The sequence below is a fragment of the Macaca nemestrina genome, chromosome 12 (genome assembly GCF_043159975.1).
Source record: "Macaca nemestrina isolate mMacNem1 chromosome 12, mMacNem.hap1, whole genome shotgun sequence".
In the NCBI taxonomy this organism is placed as follows: Eukaryota; Metazoa; Chordata; class Mammalia; order Primates; family Cercopithecidae; genus Macaca; species Macaca nemestrina.
In genome coordinates this window covers 80,006,432-80,026,359 of record NC_092136.1, presented here as the reverse complement: position 1 = coordinate 80,026,359, position 19,928 = coordinate 80,006,432, and the positions used below count along the sequence as shown (strand labels likewise).

At 36.3% G+C, this 19,928-nt stretch overlaps 1 protein-coding gene and 1 long non-coding RNA gene across 22 annotated transcripts in view; one reads left to right on the top strand and one right to left on the bottom strand.

Moving 5' to 3' along the window:
* Window positions 1-19,928, top strand: part of LOC105468948 (teneurin transmembrane protein 4) — a 3,228,145-nt gene that overhangs the window by 1,076,470 nt on the left and 2,131,747 nt on the right. The gene's annotated exons all lie outside the window — the stretch shown is intronic.
* The window catches only part of LOC139357646 (uncharacterized), a 44,748-nt gene that overhangs the window by 5,476 nt on the left and 19,344 nt on the right, over window positions 1-19,928 (bottom strand). For 2 of the 4 annotated variants that reach the window (XR_011611218.1, XR_011611217.1), the window contains one exon: window positions 7,194-7,320. The exons of the other annotated variants lie outside the window; for them this stretch is intronic. This is a non-coding gene — a long non-coding RNA (uncharacterized lncRNA). Of the gene's footprint in view, window positions 1-7,193; window positions 7,321-19,928 lie in introns of those variants that run through there. 4 annotated transcript variants of the gene reach the window in all.

Sequence of the window (19,928 nt, the reverse complement as noted above, 5' to 3'; positions counted from 1 at the left end):
ATAAAAGAACTTTCTCTTTCCTGATTTTCTGAAACTCCTACCTCTCTATTTCAGTTGGTAAGTGAATTATATTCTCACATAATGCATATATATGAAGAAAGATATAAATATTCATTTTTCTTCTTTTTTTAGTATTTGAGAATTGTGTTTTTGGAAGCACCTACTATGTGCTGAGTGTTTTGCATAAATTACTAGTTTTCATAACACTGCAAGGCAAGTATCATTTTGGAGGTTAAGAAATCCTGGCTAAGAGACATTAAATAATTTCAGAATCTGAAGTGTCAAAACACCTCTGAAAGAATTCAGTATTGAATTCAGTTGTGAGAATAACTGCTAATAAAAATACTAACAATTGGTATGGTAGAGATATCAACAAATTACAATAGAATGCTGCCTATCTCAGGGTCCTAGAGCTAACCTTATATTATGAGGAGGTATGAGGCATTGAGAGAGGGTTAGGCAAGGCAACCAGGGTTGGCATAGCCCACTCAAAGGTCTTGAAGCAAGAGCTATTTACCAACCTACAATATTTAGACCATATGTGTGTGTTCTGCTAAATATCAGTTATGGTTAAGAGAAAAAAAAATAAGATGCAAATAACTTTTAAGTAATATAGAGGAAAAGAGATTTCTTTCCTCATCTAGCTTTCGTAGCTGAGGCACCAAGAAAAAAGGCAGATTAACAAGAGGAAAGCAGATACATTTGTTAAATATTAGTAATACGGTTTGGCTGTGTTTTCACCCAAGTCTCATCTTGAATTGTAGCTCCCATAATTCCCGCATGTTGTAGGGACGCAGTGGGAGATAATTGAATCATGGGGGCAGTTTCCCCCTTGCTGTTCTCATGGTGGTAAATAAGTCTCATGAGATCTGATGGTTTTATCAGGGGCTTCCCCTTTTGCTTGGCTCTGATTCTGTCTTGCTTGTTGCTATGTAAGAGGTGCTTTTTGCCTTCTGCCGTGATTGTGAGGCCTCCCCAGCCACGTGAAACTGAGTCCATTAAACCTCTTTTCTCTTTATAAATTACCCAGTCTTGAGTATGTCTTTATCAGCAGCATGAAAACAGACTAATACAATTAATTTTACATAAGACAGGAGCCTTCACAAATGAAGACCTAAAGAAATAAAAAAACTGTATATTTTTATATTAAGTTTGATGAAGAGTAAATGATCATATAGATGATAATTGGAGGACAAAAGATCATGTAATAAGCTGGGAGGAAATTGGTAAGGCCTATTCAGATTTCTCTTGGGGTCTTCAAGTCTTTGACAATAACAATGTTATTTTCCTCCAGATATAGGAAGGAAATCTATGGCATGAAGCTTGTCTTCAGAGAAAATTCAGAAAATTCTTTTAGGACCTGCCTCTGAGGAGAAAATGAGAGCAATTTTCTTGCTTCTGCTGTTTCCTCAAATGCCAAGGTGCCAAATTTTGGTATAGTGTGTCCTTAACTCCATCAGTAATTAGGCTACCCCCAACTTCTGAGTGGTAGTCATTTGAAAGCAGTCAATATCTAGATTTGCACATGTCTTTCAACAACTTTTATTCTCTAAGCTATCTTGGGGAAAAACCAAACAAAACAGCACAAACATATTGTACTCAAAAAAGAACTCTTCAAATCAAAGGCTTAAAGAATAGTAAGAATCTGATAATTCAAAAATCCTGAGGACAACTATGGCAACATTTGACCCGACTTGATGTAAGAGATTGGTACTGTGTTTTTTTTTTGTTTTTTTTTTTTTAAGAAAAAGAAGAGAAGGTAATAAAGAATAAAAAATTGCTTCACATATTCAAAGTTGTACACCTACACTGTTGTGCAAAATTTATTATCCCTATAGAACTCATAAATTTTAAGCTACTCACCATAAGAGAAAAAATAGCTTAATCATGAGACAGTTGTTTGTCTTACATGTTTTTCACGGAATCAGGCAAATCTTTTTACTGGCACCTTTTCCATATTCTACTCCAAGATCTCTGGTTGGAAGTTAGAATCTTTATGATCTAGTTCATAGCTTTTTCATTAATAAACAGTATAATTGTCAGATGAACACTACCAGTTTTAGCCTCAGCATCTTTCTTATCAATAATTCAAAGGAATGAATTAGACAATCTTGCGTGTTCTTTTTCTGGTAGAACATTTTTATTCTTTTGGATTTTTAAATTTTCCTCCTTTCATTCCAGGAAATTACATGTTCATTATTTGTGTTAGATATTCTTCCTAGTGCTACGAACTGAGAAACACTACAGTGATGTAGACAGTCGTAGGCTGAGAGTCACATGACCTAGGGTTGAGTTCAAATTTTACAGAACAATGAATGTGTAGATTGGAAAACTGTATTTCTAAGTCAGCAATGTAGAAGAGCATATGCAATAGTCAATGCCTATATGTAGGAAATTTTAATAATATTCTTTATCATTGGCTAATAAGAGAAGGTATACTCTAATAACATAACTTCATTATTTATTCATTGCATGCTATCTAATGAGAGAGGGAAAATAAAGCTAAGGTTGCAGTCCAGTGTGATAATTCCCAGAAACATTTTATGCACGTAGTCTTCTGGGATTATATGGGGATGTCTAAGGCCTTTATAAACCAGGTATCAGAAGACAATGAATTTGAAAAGTTCCAACTGGAATGTTGTACAGAGCTTAGAAGATAAATAAAAGTTCGCTGGATAGGTAAAGAAGAAAATGGCATTCTGGGAGAATACCTACAAAAAACTGGAAGTATGAGACAATTGTAAGTTCAGGAGACATAAAACAATTTGATTATTTTGGATGGAAGAATCATGGGATGGTATAGCAGTATAACCGGAGATAAAGTTATATTACAAAGAAAATTCTAAGCCCTTTATATAACCAAAGGTATTGGATTTTATCTCCATGATTATAAGATATTGAAAGATTTTAAGCAGGAAAGTAACCTTATCTGGTGTTTCAAAACAAGAACTACAAAAGAAGGAACCTGGTTATGTCTATGTCTGAAAAGTCTCCCCCCACTCGCCCCATTATTAGGTAAAAGGAATGTTTTATAGTTCTGTATTCCAAATTAAAAATTTTTTGAATGTTTTGAATACATGTGAAAACATTTTAATATATTCATATTTAGGAATAAGAAGAGTTATAGAAATCTCCCATGCAGAAGAATTCTTATGATCTAGTTCATAAGAATTCATAAGAAGAAGTCTGCCTAATTTATGTAGATACTCTGCCCTCATGGAGGTGGTATAGAACTCCCCATTTCTTAAACGTAGGCTACACATAGTAACTTCTTTTCAAAGAGTACAGTATGGAAAGGAGGGGAAGGAGAGAGTCACTTTACAGTGAAGAAATCTGACAAATGCTACCTCAACCAGTTAGTCTAGGTGATCATTAACAATGATAAGTCATTCAATAAACATATACCTTTGATATGATGTAATGAGAATGGTACTTTATCTCTGTGTTCTTCCTCTCCCAAAGCCACAACCCCATATCTAACTATGAAAAACAGCAAAAAATCCAAATTAGAGGACATTTGATGAAGTATCTGACAGTCCTCCTTAAAACTGCTAAGGTCATCAAAAACAGATAAAGTCTGAGAAACTGGCACAGCCAACGGGAGCCTAAGGAGACATGACAACTAGTTATAATGTTACATTCTGGATGGGATCTTGGAACAGAAAAAGATCATTAGGTAAAATGAAGACAATATGAGTAAAACATAGACTTTAGTTAATATTAAAATATAGATATTGGTTCATTGGTTCTAACAAATGTACCATACTATTGTAAGATTTTAATAGTAGAGGAAACTGAGTCTGGGGTATATGTGAACTCTGTACTATCTTTGCAAATTCTGTAAGTCTAAGGCTATTCTAAACTTTTGTTTTGAAAAAGAGAGTTGCACTTGGACTTGCTTCACCAAAACTCTAAATGCCATTTAGTGATCCATTAATGGTTGAGAGAATAGAAATTATTATCAAGAAAAACAAAATTAGCATTATGAAATATGGCTGTAGAACATGGTATTAGAATGTGTCTTGTTTCCTGAAATAAATTTTTAAAATTTTGGAGGCTCGGGGCTTTTCTCAGAGCATATACTTTGTGTGAAATGGGCACTAGACCAGGAGTCCCAGATCTTTCACTGTGTGGCCTTGAGAAAGCTTAGTTTATGGTTTATCTGTACTATAGGGATGAGAAATTCTCTGTCCATCTGAAAGTGATCTCATGTCAAAAAGTAGACCTTAGAAACACTATGCCTATTTACAGAGAGTGTTTGAGGCAAATAATTTGAAAACCTATGTAAGGAGTTTACAAATTGTAAAATGTCATAGAGGTATAAGAGGAGACCTTCTAGATTTCAACGTCTGTCTCACAGACACCTTTACCAGTAGTTTGAAAATCCAACCCATAATTACCTTTCCGAATTGAATTCTGTATAGACTGTCAAAATATGTCTCTCATTTTCCTCATGCCAACTGCATACTTCAGAATTTATTAAACTGTCATAGAAAATAGTGTTACATTTAACTTAATTTCAAGGAGATCTTCTAGTCTGCCTAAAATTAGGCCCCTCTCCCTCTAAGGTATTCCTATCTAATAGGTGCACCTTGGGCCTCACGTGTGCTCAACAGCAGTTGCTCAGGTTTGCTGTCCTTGCTCTCTGCTTCTTGATGACCCTCCTTTGTGAAAATGAAACTCCAGTGTACACAGAAGGATTTCTTCTTCACTTATTCCAATGAAAGGATGCAAACCACCCCAAATAACCAATGGTCAGGTTATAATATTAATAATTATTTTATTGAAAGTCTGACCATAACAGAAAAGAAGTACAATGCAGGGAATAAGTTATAGCTCAGACCCAAGCCAGGACACAGCTTGACCTGCCTTCCCCACTCAGATTTTCTGCCTCACCCCTGACCTGCTTCCAGTGACTGGGCCTAGTTTACCAGCTTTTTCTGAAAATGCCTTAGAAATCTCAATAGCTCAGAATGAAAGTCAAACTAACTCCTGGATGCAGAAGGAAAAGGTGACTTTTCTTCATTTTAATCTGGAGCCTTCTTTATCAGCTTGTTAGGGCCATCATAATATAATATCACAGACCAGGTGGTCAAAACAACAGAAATGTATTTTCTCTCAGTTCTGGAGGCTGGAAGTCTGAGATCAATGGATTGGTTTCTTTTGAGGCCTCTCTTCTTGGTTTCCAGATGGCTTCCTCGCTGTGTCCCCACTGGTCATCCCCCATTCTGTTTTCTGTGTCCTAACGGCCTCATCTTAAGGGACACCAGTTATATTGGATTAGGGCCCATCCTAATGATGTAATTTTACTTTAATTACTTCTTAAAGGCTCGGTCTTCGTATACAGTCACATATATGTGGGGACATAATTCAGTATGTAACACCTTTCTTCTGAGTGTTCATTTTCTGTGACAGGATAGTTTTTACTAGGATGTCTGATAGTATTAATAGGAATAACCATTCCCTTCAGAGTTGACCTTATCCTCATGTATATGAGTATGCTATAGCCCTGTAGTTTCATATAAAAAAAAAATAGCCACATGATAGTCAGACATAAGTATGTTATCCAAAGCTTCCAGTCTTAACTGATAACACATTTTGCTATGAATTGCTTATTTTGGCTACACTACAACACATGAAGGCCTGTTTCTTTCTAGAGTCTCAGTTTCAAAGTTTTGTAGCATCTCTGGTTCACCTCTTCACCATTGCACTTATCATGTAATATTGTAAGTATCTGTTTACTTGCGTGTTTTCTTAAGTAAACTGTGAATTCCTTTAGTGAGACTGTATTAGGCCATTCTTGCATTTATGTAAAGAACTACCAGAGATTTGGTAATTTATAAAAAAACGAGGTTTAATTGGCTCACAGTTCTGCAGACTTTATAGGCAACATGGTGCCAGCATCTGCTCAGCTTCAAGGGAAGCCTTGGGAAGCTTACAATCATGCAAAAGGCAAAAGGGGAGCAGGAACATCACATGGTGAAAGCAACAGCGAGAGAGAGAGAGAGAGAAGAGGTGGCGAGGGAAGGTGCCACACACTTAAACAACCAGATCTCAGAAAAACTTCCTCACTCTCACAAGCACCACCAAGGGCATGCTGCTAAACTATTCACGAGAAATCTACCCTCATGATGCAGTCACCTCCCACCAGGCCCCACCTCCAATATTGGAGATTACATTTCAACATGAGATTTGGGCGGGGACAAATATCCAAACTATATCAGGAACTGTGCTTTATAGATTGCAGAGCACTTAAGGCAGTATGCAACACACAATCGGTGCATAGTAGTGCTTAGTGGGGTCACAACACTGCGTTCACTTAATGCTTCATTCAGTAAGCACATATTGAACACCAACTCCTTACTAGGCAGCATAATAATGGAGGAGAAAAAGCAACTCATTGTTTACCTGCCCTTATCTCTCGTAATACTCAGTCCAACCACCCCAAGACAAGTTAATGGGTACTGTCTCCTTCTTTTGTGTCTGTGTTTCCTCATGGCGTTAGAATTGTCATAGGTATCAAAATTCAGTTTGAGTGGCATAAAGGACAGAGCTATCAAATCAGAACAAGGAGATTAACTATCTGTTCTAGCTGGACCAAGAAATCTCTAAATTCTAGTCTCCACCTCCGCAGATTTAGGAGCTGGCCATCTCTTTTTGTGGCTTCCAGCTTGGACATTCTATGTTATATAGAAAAGGTTGACATTATTGTGAGATAAGTTCTTGAGCAATTTCATCTGTATCACCTGACTGAGGGTCTGAATGCTAAACACTAACCTATAGAGGGATTCTTACAATAGAATCCCTACCCCAGCAGGACCCCACAGGTTTTGTTATTCTTTTAATTGAAGATATTTCACAATTTTCATGCAGTCATTTGTTTCACGCCTGAGTGATTTAGAATAACTCTTTTCTGTGTTCCCAAAATAGGAGCAAAAAGAGAAACAAACAAAAAAATCCTCCTCTGCTTGTCCTATTGAACAACCTGCTCCTATTATATACCAGAAAGAATCAAAGGCTATATTATTATTTAAGTTTCAGACATAAAGTTTATTATTGCAGTTTTGCATAAGATGTCTATAACTTTTAGGGTAGAGCAATCTAACCCGGACTCCAAGATCTTTTCTATCAGGTCTTCTGAGGTTGGCCTTGATACCCTCTTTCATATCACCAGGCCCAGGTGGTTTGAGATACTAGAAGGTTCTGGTCTGAGTTGGAAGAACATCTGCCTTGTATTACCCCAGCTTCAAAAGATGTCCGAGGGGTCAGATGTCAGAGAAAGAGCATGAGTTATGAGGCTTGTGTGACAAACCTATAACTCTAAGAACAGATAGCGAACTCATGATAATCATGTTCTGAAAGTATGAGACAAGATTTGTGGGAGATAAAAATATGACCAGCTTATGAAGTCTTAAAAAAATTAGGACACTGGCATTTTTTATCCTACCCCCGACTTATCCCCCATAGAGCAGGTCCATCCATAAAAGTCTGTGATCCATATTATAAATCACGTGTTTCTTATATATAACCCAATGCTTTTTTAAAAAAAAAAAAAAAAGTTTTACTTTTCGGTTTGTAAATAATTTTAAACTTACAGAAAGGGTGTAAAAAAAAAAAAGTAACACAAAAAGCACTCAATACCCTTTACCCAGGCTAAGCTATTGTCAACATGTTACTATATTTGATTTATAACTTCTGTATACTTTCTGGACACTTATAGATAAATTATACAATTTATGGACCTTTAAACCTAATGATATCCATATAGTTTTTGAAGAATAAGAAGATTCTCTTAAGTAATGACAATACTGTTATTAACTTCTATAAAATTAATAATGATGACAATATTCTTATTTAATTTTACTTTCTATATTCCCTTTTTTTCAAATGGTTCAGGTTCAGCTTTGATAGTGTTTTTTCCCCATCAATACAATTTTCAATCCTGAGTTGGATATTACATTTAGCTATCATGCCTCCTTACCTCTCTTTTAATACCTTTCTTTTAATAGAGGGGAGTATCTTTTAATAGAGGATACTCCCCTCTATTAAATAGAATGATCCCTGTTTGTTATTTATCTAATGTTTTCTCATGATTAGATTTAGGTTATGTGATGTTTCGTCCTTCTGAGGGTATCATATCTAGAGGCATATAATGTCTAAATTCTCCTTAGTCATATTAATTTTGATTACCTATTCAAGGTATTTTCCAGTTTCCCCCATTGTATGATTGCTAGTTTCTTCCTTTGCAACTAATAAATAGCTGGTGAGGACATTCTTTAGGATTATAAAAATACCCTGTTTATTATGAGAATTTTCACATAGATTTAGCATCCTTTGATGATTCTTGCTTGATACCGTTTTTTTTTTCTCCCAATGATGGGTGTAAAATGGTGATTTTGAAATGCTAGCACTTTATCCATATACATTAGTTGGCACTCAGCTTTCTACTGTAAGCAAAAGTCTTCCCTTTTCTTTTATATATCTATCTTCTATCTTATTTTTGTATCTATCCAGTTAAATGGATTTGAACTTAAGTGCCCTCTTCCTCTAGTCCACGTTATATTATTCTTATATCAAAATGCTGACTTATTTTTGAAAAAGGAAAAAGCTTTTTTTTTAAAAAAAAGAGCTAGTCAATTTGTAATCTAATTTATACATTAATTTGATAATTAGCTCATTATTATGGTAATTAATGTGCAGTTTATTCCATGTAGTGACTTTGTGCTATAGATTGTACTTTCAAGGAGCTCACATTCTAGGGAAATATATAAGTATTCTAGAAAACAATTTACCATCACCTTGTATTTTTATTAAAGATCAATTAAAATATATGGCTTTCAGACTATTGTGTCTGACTTAATAGGAAAATATTGATATTTCTATATGAGTTGAAGATCTTATCCATAATTTTCATAAATAAATAGAAACATTGCAGTCAAACTCATCCTTCTCCAAAAAGATGAGGGAAAAAATGCTCACTGATGTCTTTCTGCATCTTTCTTAAACTGTACAGTCATGTACTGTATAACAATGTTTTAGTCAACTATGAGCCACATGTATGATAGTAGTACCATAAAATGATAACACTGTATTTTACTGTACCTTTTCTATGTTTAGATGCACGAATACTTACCACTGTGTTACAGTTGCCTACAGTATTCAATACAGTAGCATGCTGCACATGTTTATAACCTAGGAGCAATAGACCAGACCATATAACCTGTGTGTGTAGTAGGCTACACTATCGAAGTTTGTGTACCTACACTCTATGAGGTTTGCAACCATGATGAAATTGCCTAATGACACCTTGCTTAGACTATATCCCATCATTGTGCAACACATGACTGTATTCAGAAAGAAGAAAGCTCCTAAATAAGATACATGGATTATAAAGCAGCTGTGTGTTAGTAGGATTTATCTTGGTAATTTACATGATAGAAATTCTCTTTATGAAAGGTGTAAATGAGCTAAGAATTGGGCACATACATTTTATGACACTATATCTAAAAAGTTGAAACTGGGGGTCTCTGCATTTTTACAGCTGTGATCTTGACTAGTGCTGCCTTCCCATCTTCTGGTTATCAAATGGCTTAGAACATTGGTGTAATAGTGTAGAGTTTGGGAAGCTGGGATCAGAACTAACACAGACTGAGCAATTCTAAAGTGCTAGGCTTGACTATGATTTCTTCTGTAACTATGTGAGATAGACATTTGTACCTATTACATAGATGAGGAATCCAGGGTTCAGAGAAAGAAGTGCCTTGGCATAAAACTAGTAATTGACTTTGCCCAGGACAGACTCAGTTCCTGCAAGAACTCTGACTTTTCTTCACCACAGAGGTGTGTGAGATTTGGTATATAAATCCATGGTAACTAGATATTAACTCTTTTGCAACTGTCTTGCCAAGACTCCAGGCCTATCATCAGAGAAGAGCCTATAGATGAAGATTGTCAAGGGGCACCTGTCCCAATTCCAGAGACAAGCCTAATCCAAGGCTTACAAATCAGTGTGCATTGCACATTATGCTTTGAAACTGCTTTCACATTCATCATTTAATTTGATCAGCATTGAATTTTATTAAAAAGAAAATTGTTTTATTAAATAGTTAACTTGATTTGCTTTCATTAAACTAATAGACAAGAAGAGAGCACAGAGGATAATATAAAACTCTACCATGCTAAGGCCCTGACTGGTTAACTTGTTCTGTTGCTTTTGATCTACTTCTTTTTGAGCTCCCCCAAAGCAATCATGTTAAGCTGTGCTGTGTATGATGCCTTGAGTCTCTCGGCCGCTGTAGCCAACCATGTGCCGCCTGCCACTTGATAATTGGTCCAGTGTCTGCGCATGGGGCTTGACAGATCCAGCCTCATAATACAGTAGCACTTAATTTCAATGAAAAAACAAACTGGCAACCAGTTCAGACATGCAAGGGCTGGCCTCTCTTAGGTAGCAGCTGCTTGGTAGAGCCTGTCAGGAGGTAGATGGCATTGGCATTTGGGAGTGGAGTCACCTTCTGGAGAAGTGGCTGTGTTTTCTCCATATGAGTTCATGAAATACTGGCATGTATAAATGGTTTACAGAAACTACTTTATCTTTATGCATATGATATTTGTGATCTAGGAAACATTTTTTACCTTTATTGAAATAGGGAGGAAACTAAAGTAAAAGAAAAAAATAGAAAAATTAAAAGAGGGTGTGAATACTTTCTGTGGTTAGATTGTTATTTTGAATATATTACTTACATACCAAATGCCATGAAATCTGTTTAAAAATGTTCATTTGACAGCCATTTGGTTTTAAGATGGTACATGTAATTAACAACAACAAAAAGCAGCAATGTCACAGCAGAAGTTTGACTAAGTGTTCTAACCTGTACTTATTGATAAGTGGGTGCACTGTAGTCCAGGCCTTATGGGACAACACTCTTCAGAGGCTAGATTGAACGCTGAGGATCCAGAAACATGGTCAGTATATCCAGTGATCATTATGTTAATGAATATTTGAGTCACAGAAACCAAGCTTATTTCTTACAAAGTAAATAATGTGGTTAACCAGCTATACCAATATCCACACAGGGCTGAAACTGTAAAGTGACCAGAATTCATACCGCTAGTCAGAGCAATGACAGCTCCTCCAAATAATGCTTAAGATGCAACACCATTTTTTATTTGATGTTTAAGTTTCCTTTTGGTAGTTTCTTGGCAGAATACTTTCGTGACATTTCTTCCACTGGGTACGGTGGTAGTCTATTACATCCACTGACTGTGGAATCAAAAAAATATCTAAATTCTAATTCCTATTCTTCCAGTTATTAGTTGTTTCACTCCAAGCGATTCAAACTACTTGAACTTTAGTTTCTGGAGAACTCAAACGGAAACAATATCTTTGTATGTATTTTCAAAGCTGTGCAGATAATGTTTATAAAACATCTACTACAGATCCCAGCACATAATAAGTATTCAATAAATGATGGCTATCTTTATCACCCCTGTCTTCATCATCATCTTAAAAGCTTTAGTCTAATTTTAGACATATCTTTGTTAGATTTTTAGATTCTACCTTCCTATTCTAATTTGGGAGACATTCTATCCCTTAAGGCAACTTCTGCTAATCTAAAGCATTGTATGTAGACTTTACAAACCTAACTCTCAGAGGGAAATGCATCACCTAGTTATAGGAAACCTTAATGTAATTAGACACACATATGTCGGTCTATGTAAGGAGAGACAGAGAGAGAGAGAAACAGAGTCTTAAAATGGAAGCTTATGCTGCTTATATTCACATTCCTTTATGGTAGATCAAATTTGACCAGATCTAGACATTCATTCACTTCGGAAAGAGTAGAATAACTACTGTTTACGTACACTCCTGCCTGCTATACATGCTACCTCATTTTAATCTTCACAATAGCCCTAAAAGACTATTTCAGTTGTACAAATGTAAAAATGAGAAAAAGCAAAGTTAATTAAATTTGTAACTTCATACAATTAGAGTATTTTAAACTGGGATTCAAACCCTAGAAAAGATGCATTGTAATGCTTATTCTGTTCATGATACTCCATTCCTTTTTTTTTTTTTTTTTTTGAGACGGAGGCTCGCTCTGTCGCCCAGGCTGGAGTGCAGTGACGCATCTCCGCATCTCTGCTCACTGCAAGCTCCGCCTCCCGGGTTCACGCCATTCTCCTGCCTCAGCCTCCCGAGTAGCTGGGACTACAGGCGCCCGCCACCTCGCCCGGCTAGTTTTTTGTATTTTTTAGTGGAGACGGGGTTTCACCATGTTAGCCCATGTTGACGGGCGGATCACGAGGTCAGGAGATCGATACTCCACTTCTTAGAAAATACAACCATTAAGCTTTGATGTGCATAGTTAATAAAGGGTCCTCATTTTTAACAATAGAGTCCAGTGAGGCTTCATTTCAGTTTGATATCAAGTTATGTTGAAACCTTGCATAAGTTGCCGTGTCACTGCTGTGAAATAGAATACTATTGGTCTGTACTATGGATTTGGATCTGAGGTCCAGCTCCACAACCCTTACAATGTAAGCTCTACTGAGAGACTGGCCAAACTCATACCCTTGACAATTTTCATAATATTACTAACCAACTAGTGGCAACAAAGAAACAGGTAATATAATTCTTGTCAAATAATCATTGAATATGACTTTGTTGTAAAAGAATTGATGTTTCCGTTAACATAATGGCAACTCTCCTATGCTTTATATCAACTGTTCTTTACACCAAAGAGCCAGAATTGCAGTGGATCTCTTTATTTGTTTGTTCCCTGACAAACTGGTAATATTTTACAAGTGGGAATTTTCTTTTCAGGTCTTAAAAGAGAATTTTATGAATATAGCACTATTTTAATAATAACTCTAGACTCTTAAGTGAATAGTTTACTTTCCCAAATGGAATAGTTTATACTTACTAAATGTGTGATCTAAAGAAAATATGGCATTTCCCTCTGAGACCATTAAAAATGCTATTTCTATGGTCACACCAAAGTATGAGCATATCTAGACCAATAACATATAAAATCACTTAATGTTTTTGATGTGCAAGGCACTGTCCTATGGACTGCAGATTCAAAATATGAATAAAAGATTGTGCCTGATATTAAATAAATCATACTGCAGTGGTAATAAAAAATAATTACAGTATAATATAGTAATTGATATGCCAAAGATAGCTTAAGCTATAGTGAAATATATAGAGGAAATCATGAGTTTGGAATTAGATATTTTGGTTTGGGTTCTTTTGAAATAACTAAGTGTATTAAACAAACAGCCATTGACTAAAACACAGGAATAAGCAATACTTTCATTAAGACATTTTGGGGAGTGTTACTTTTATCAAATTGAGAAGGTTTTTAGAAAGAAACAGTTTAATTGGAGTAGCATCTAGTATTTGTTGAACACTTAACGTCCATTAAGGACTGTGTCAAGTGCTTTATGCACATATGATATTAAGTAATTGTAGCAGCCCTGTGGAGGGAGTGCTTTTGCTGTTTGGGTGCAGGAATATTAACGTTTCATAGCAAATACATAGAGAGGCTGAGATTTCAACACATACCTGCCTGAAGTTGAAGTATGGCCTTTAAACAAAGTGTTCCAATGTGCAACTTCAGATAGAGGTAGAGTTTCCTCTGTAATGGTTCTGAATGGAAGGTTTGGAGGCTAAGAGGAGGTTCACTAAATTAGGGCTTCATGTGACTGCTTAGGATTCCTGCAAATATTGACTTTGAAGCAGCATCATCAGATCATATTCAAACTTTGCGACTTGCTTACTGTGTGACCTTGGCTACATTATTCGTTGTCTCTGAGAATCACGGTTTTGTCTATAAAAGAACGATAATGGCCAGGCGCTCTGGCTCACACCTATAAACTCAGCATTTTGGGAGGCTGAAGCGGGTGGGTCATTTGAGGTCAGGAGTTCAAGACCAGCCTGGCCAATATGGTGAAACCCCATCTCTACTAAAAATGCAAAAATTAGCCAAGTGTGGTGGTGTGCACCTGTAATCCCAGCTACTTGGGAGGCTGAGGCAGGAAAATTGCTTGATACTTGGAGGCGGAGGTTGCAGTGAGCCGAGATTGTGCCACTGCACTCCAGCCTGGGTGACAGAGGTCTCAAAAAAAAAAAAAGAAGAATGACAACAGCATACACTTTATAAGAACACTGGGTAGATTAAAGTAAAATGCGTATCAAAGCACCTACCCTGGGCTTGGTACATAGTAGTTGATCTGTAGACGTTTGCTTCCTTCTAAGTGCCCTTTCCTGAAGATAATTCAGAAAAAGAGCTCCCTGCCTACTTCAGTGACTATGCCAAGGGTTTTAGAGCAGAGCATCTCAAATTCAGGAATCACTTGAGGATTTTGTTAAATGCAAATTCCAGTTCAGTAGGTTTTGGGTGGGGCCTGAGATTTGGCTTGTCTAATGAGATCCCAGGAGATAGTTATGCTGGTCTTGTGTGACTACATTTTCATCAACAGGGTTTGTATTGTTTATCTTTTGTGCTGTTATTAAGTACCTCCAGTTCCAAGTCAATTTCTTCCTGCTTGCTTTTACACCAAACAAAAAAACAGCTGTTTTCACAGTCACAGGTGGTAGTGATATTGGACACCTTCCCAACACACTGAATGCTTATTATTTAAAAAAAAATTGAACAGGAGAAAAAAACCTATATAAACAATTACAGTTACAGTAGTGAGCATGCCTCTGCTGCTGTAGAGTTTACAGTGTGCAATCCCAGAATATTATGGCAGATATTCTTTGAGAGTCTACTAGGTCTAAGGCAATGAGGGAGCAGAACTTCATGATGCTCATATATTGGCAGGAAAAAAGAACAGGAAATTTAGTGACAACAGGATTATTTAATAGGATCTAGAGTAGTCATATAGTCAAAATCATACTACTAATCAGTAGGCTTATTAATCAATGATTAGGCTACTAATCAATTGACCTTTAGTTCATGGAAAGGGAGATTACTTCATTAAATCAGCCAAATCTAATCACATTACTCTTTAAAAGCACAGAAGTGTCTAACTGGTAGCAGAAGAGGAAATCAGAGAGATCCAAAGAATGAAAAATGCTTGCTATTGTGGGTTTGAAGGTGAAGAAAGCCATGTGAGAAAGCAGCCATTCAGAGTACCTTTTTAAAGATTGTATTGATATGACTCAGTTCAGGATTGAGGTACTTCACCAGAAGCAGATAGATAATATGCTATCTACCTATACTGTGCCTAACAAATCTTAGAGCATCATCACTCCCTCCATCCTGTCAGTACCATTATTTAACAAAGATCTATAGTGGAAGTATGTTCAAAATCATGCAGTCACATAGAGGTGGACATTTGTATCTCCTGCAGAGGTAAGAATGAGGTAAGGGAAGGCTTCCCAGAGGATATTATATTCTCCCCAGCATAACCATCATGATTATCTTTGTCACTGTCATGCATTGTCGTCATCCTAACAATCATCAAATAGCATTTTTTGACAACTTACTGCTTACCAGGTACTGTGCCAGGCAATAATATGCATGATCCCAAACAATTCCCATAACCTCCTCATGACTTAGGTGCTGTTATTATCCCCATTCTATAGAGAAGAGAATGATGCTTACCAAAGTAAAACAGTTTGCTTAGTGTTAAACAGCAGGTCCTTAATTCAAACCCAGCACTTACCAAACAGCCAGTGATCTTAATCATGATGCCACTACTACCTCATTTCATTTGATTCAAGATAATTGATCATAACAAGTTTCATGGATATGGCTTGTGTGTTGTTTCCATTTTACAGTGGAAGACCCTGAGGTTGATATAAATTATTTTCCCAAATAATTGGGTAAAAGGTGAGATCCATACTCAAAGGTTTCTAACTGCAAATTTTACATTTCTCTATCACATTTTGTAGATCCTCAAATAAAAGTAAGAGGCAAGTTATGAAGTCCATATACACATGCATTTATATTTTACATATGCATGCCAGAGAAACAGATCCCTTCATTTCACAGCCCACAGGTCTACAAATATTATTCTGCTCATTTCAAGTCTTTGAGTTAGTAATAGCATGGTCTGATTTTTATCTTTGGTTCTATTTTCCCTTTGAGCTTTATTTTATTTCTCCTGCTTTTCTTGATTTTGGGGAGTGATTTTTTAACATTATTAACTCTACAGCTTTTAGTCACCCTTTGAAGAGGTCCTACTGAGTAATGATCTTCTTTCACCTTCTGAATGCTGGAGAAGAAATTTTTATAAATATTATTGGCTGGAAGGGACGTTTATCAGGAAAGCATTATCACTTGTATCTCTTAGTTCTGTTAACTTTCTTTCCTCATTCTTTCTACTTCTTTGCATTCTCTTTCTTCTTACCTTTTCCTGTCTCTTTTTTTCTTTCCTCTTCACCATCATCCCTTTTGTCTCCCTGTCCTCTCTTCCTCTCTTGAATTTAGCAGGTAAACAGTGTATTCTCATTTAAAATTTCAAAATTGGGTTTCTGCATTTCTAAATAGTGTTATATAATGAACTGGGCTTTGCAGTCCAAATATGACCAGCTAATATTTTATCTTTACCTTTTGTTGACTTTGTAATCCTAGGCAAATTGAAGTCTCTTAGACTTAGTTTGCCCTTTTTAAAAATGGAGGTAATAATACATTTTCCATAATACAGATACAAATCTAATATTGCCTGAGATAGAGAGAAGGTACACAATGGAAAACTCTCTTCCAGTTAAAGAAAATATTTTAAAATTGGGGCCAGGCGTGGTGTTAGGCATTCCTTTTTATGTTTGTCTCCATAAATTGGTATGGCTCAATCTTGCATTAGATTGTAAAATTCCCATTGGCAGAGACTGCTTCTCAGTCACATTTTGTCCCAATTGCCCAACCCAATATGCGATAGATGCTCAATAAGTAGGATGTTTGTAAAATGGAGCCACAAGTGAGGTCAGATCAAGCCAAGGATGCAGACTTCACCGTCAGACAGCCTGGGTGCTCTCGTTTCATTCACCCCCAAAGCAGCCTCTGCTACAAGGAAAGCATCCAGGTTGGTCCCTCTGCTGGTGAGAGATTGTTGGCAGCATTTCCCTCTAAATTGGAGAGTAGAAGAAAAGACTGCTCGACCAGCTGTCGTCAACAACTTAGAAAACTTAAATGTTTAGGCAATTATAAGTTTCCCATGGTGTTCTCTAATGCTCTTTTCAAGGATACTATTTTTTTAATCAACTGAACAAAAGCCTCACAAAAATAGCAGAGTGCTGCAACTCCAGCCCACAAAGATGCAGAAGAACATGGCTATGCATTTCCTCTCTGGAGGCTTCTACATTGCTTTTGAGGCACTGCTGCCCACTCCTGACACGCTGATGTGCCCAGGGTCTCTGCCCTATGTGCCCAGAGTCTTGCTGACTCTACATTCTCTCCTTGGGCAAACAACAGTCGCTCCATCTGACACCTCACAAATCTCTACACTTCTGATCTGGCTGTCCAAATTTACCCTACCTACCCATCACCTTTTAAATATTTCACAAATGTCCCATAGGCACCTGAGTTCATCACAGGAATAAAGTTTATATTCCCCACCTAACCTCATTCTCTTTCTATATTTTCTACCTTAGAGAGTAGCATAAACAGCCGCTTAATTCTCACAGCAGTCATACAAGTAGATATTATTATCTTTACTTTTGCTGAGTAGAAACCTAAAACTTGAAGACATCAGTTAGATGTAAAGCAGAAGAGCCTGCCTTCAATCCCAGATCATCCTACTCCGAAACTGTGTCTCTTCCAGTAAGCTTTACTAGAAAGGGAAGAATAGAGAGGAAGAAGGAAAAATGTATTTGTTCACCAGTGGAGCAATTAACATCCTCTATCTATTGCTTCTAGTATCACTCAAATGAACCTATTTCTTTTCCTAGGATCACCCACCCTGCTAAATAAATAGCATACATTTAATGATATAATGAAATTGAAAATACTTGGTTATTTTATTTTATTCAATCACATGACATACCTTTTGAGATTACATCTGCAAGTACTCTCTGCTTCAGCCATTGCTGAAACAAGTCGTTATTAATAGAAAATAATTTCATAATTCTAGGGTAGTGTAATCAAAACTAATAGAAAGAGGAAGTGACAAATTGACTTTGTACTCAAATAAGTACTTATTTGAGAACTTTCTATGAGTAAAACACCATTCTTGCCTTATATGCAAGGCACAGATAAAATAGCTAAGAGATTTCAATATTATTTATAAAGATAAGGCAGTTTAAAAGTACATAGAACTCCTATTATCCTCTTTTTGTCATTGTCTAGATCATGAATCATGTTAAGGTTAGATGATCTAGAGTCAGCCTAACATGGTACACTTAAAGGAGGAAAATGTTAGGAGGATTTATAGGGCTTTGTTTGTGTTGCTAAGGGTTTTGTCAACTGTAAGAGATTATCTTGCCTTTTTGAGGTGGTGATTCATTTTTTGAAGACTTCGCTATTATCTAGGATTGCTATAATGTTCATTATTTAAAATATTAAGTATATCTATTTTCATAAACTTTGTATTGAGAGTCTGATGGAAATTACTCTTCAAGATCCAAATTGACTTTATGTAATGCAGAAAGTAATGGGCAACATTTGCTCTGCATAATCTGCCTAGTAAAGGGAGAGGAGCTGCAAGACACTCAGATGGTTCTTCCTACAGACAAAACCATGAACGAGATCTCCATTGCCAGAAAATTTTCTGCAACTTTGAAGGTTCAAAAATATAGATCAATGGAAAATGTATGGGATTGAGAGTCAGATAGATCAGGGTTTGGACTTCATTCTGTACCCGTTTCTTTTTCTTTCTTTCTTTTTTTTTTTTTGGCTTGAAACAGAAATTTATTCTCTTACAGTTCTGGGGGCCAGAATTCTGAAATCAGTGTGTCAGCAGGGCTTTCTCCCTCTGAAGGCTCATGGGAGAATCCTTCCTCACTTCTTTGAGCTTCTGGTGACTCCAGGTGTCCCTTGGCTTCTGGCAGCATCACGCCAACCTTTGCCTCTCTTTACATGGCCTTCTCTGCTGCTTCTTCTCTTTTGTCTGTCTTCTTTTCTTATAAAAACACTTATTTGACTTAGGGCCTATCCTGTTAATCCAAGATGATCTGGTCTTGGATCCTTAAATGAATTAGATTTATAAACACTACTTTTCCAAATAAGGTCACATTCACAGGTTCTATGTTGGCATATCTTTTGGAATGCCACCATTCAATCTACTACAATTCTAGAAAATTTATTCCACTTTCCTTATTTATTTTTGTTGGATCTCATGAACTTTGATTTTTTTAAGCTGTGTGAGGAAACATTTATAGCAATTTAAGTTTTGTGTTGCATCATAATTTAAGGTTGTTTCAGGAAATTAGTTACTTTGGGCAAGTATAATAATCTCTATGCCTAAGTTTCTGCATTTTAAAAATGATATAAAAATTTCTCAGTGACAGAGTTGTTGAGGTTTAAATACTTGTTGTTGCTGTTGTTAAGACCTTACCAAGTTCAGTGCTTCATACTTGGAAGAAACGTAATACATGGAAGAAACTTAACTATAGCTCTTATATTGCTATTTGTCTGTCAAATTCACAGTGGCCAAGCTTGAAAGATTACTATATAAAGCCGTCAAGGTATTAAATAGGGGCATATTCCATTCATGTAAACAAAATTTATTTTCTTTTATGCAAAATGTTTTCCTCCCCAATGTAGAGATATAAGCCAGGTTAGCAGACACATATAAATTATTAAGCATTAAAGCAAGACAGACATTGAAGTCCAGTTCCTAGGTATTTACTCAAGAGAAATGAAAATATGTGTCCACACAAAGACTTGTGCTCAAATTTTTGTGACAGATGTATTCACATTAACCAAGCCAAAAACAATACAAATGTCTATGAACTGAGGCATAGAATTTATAAATAA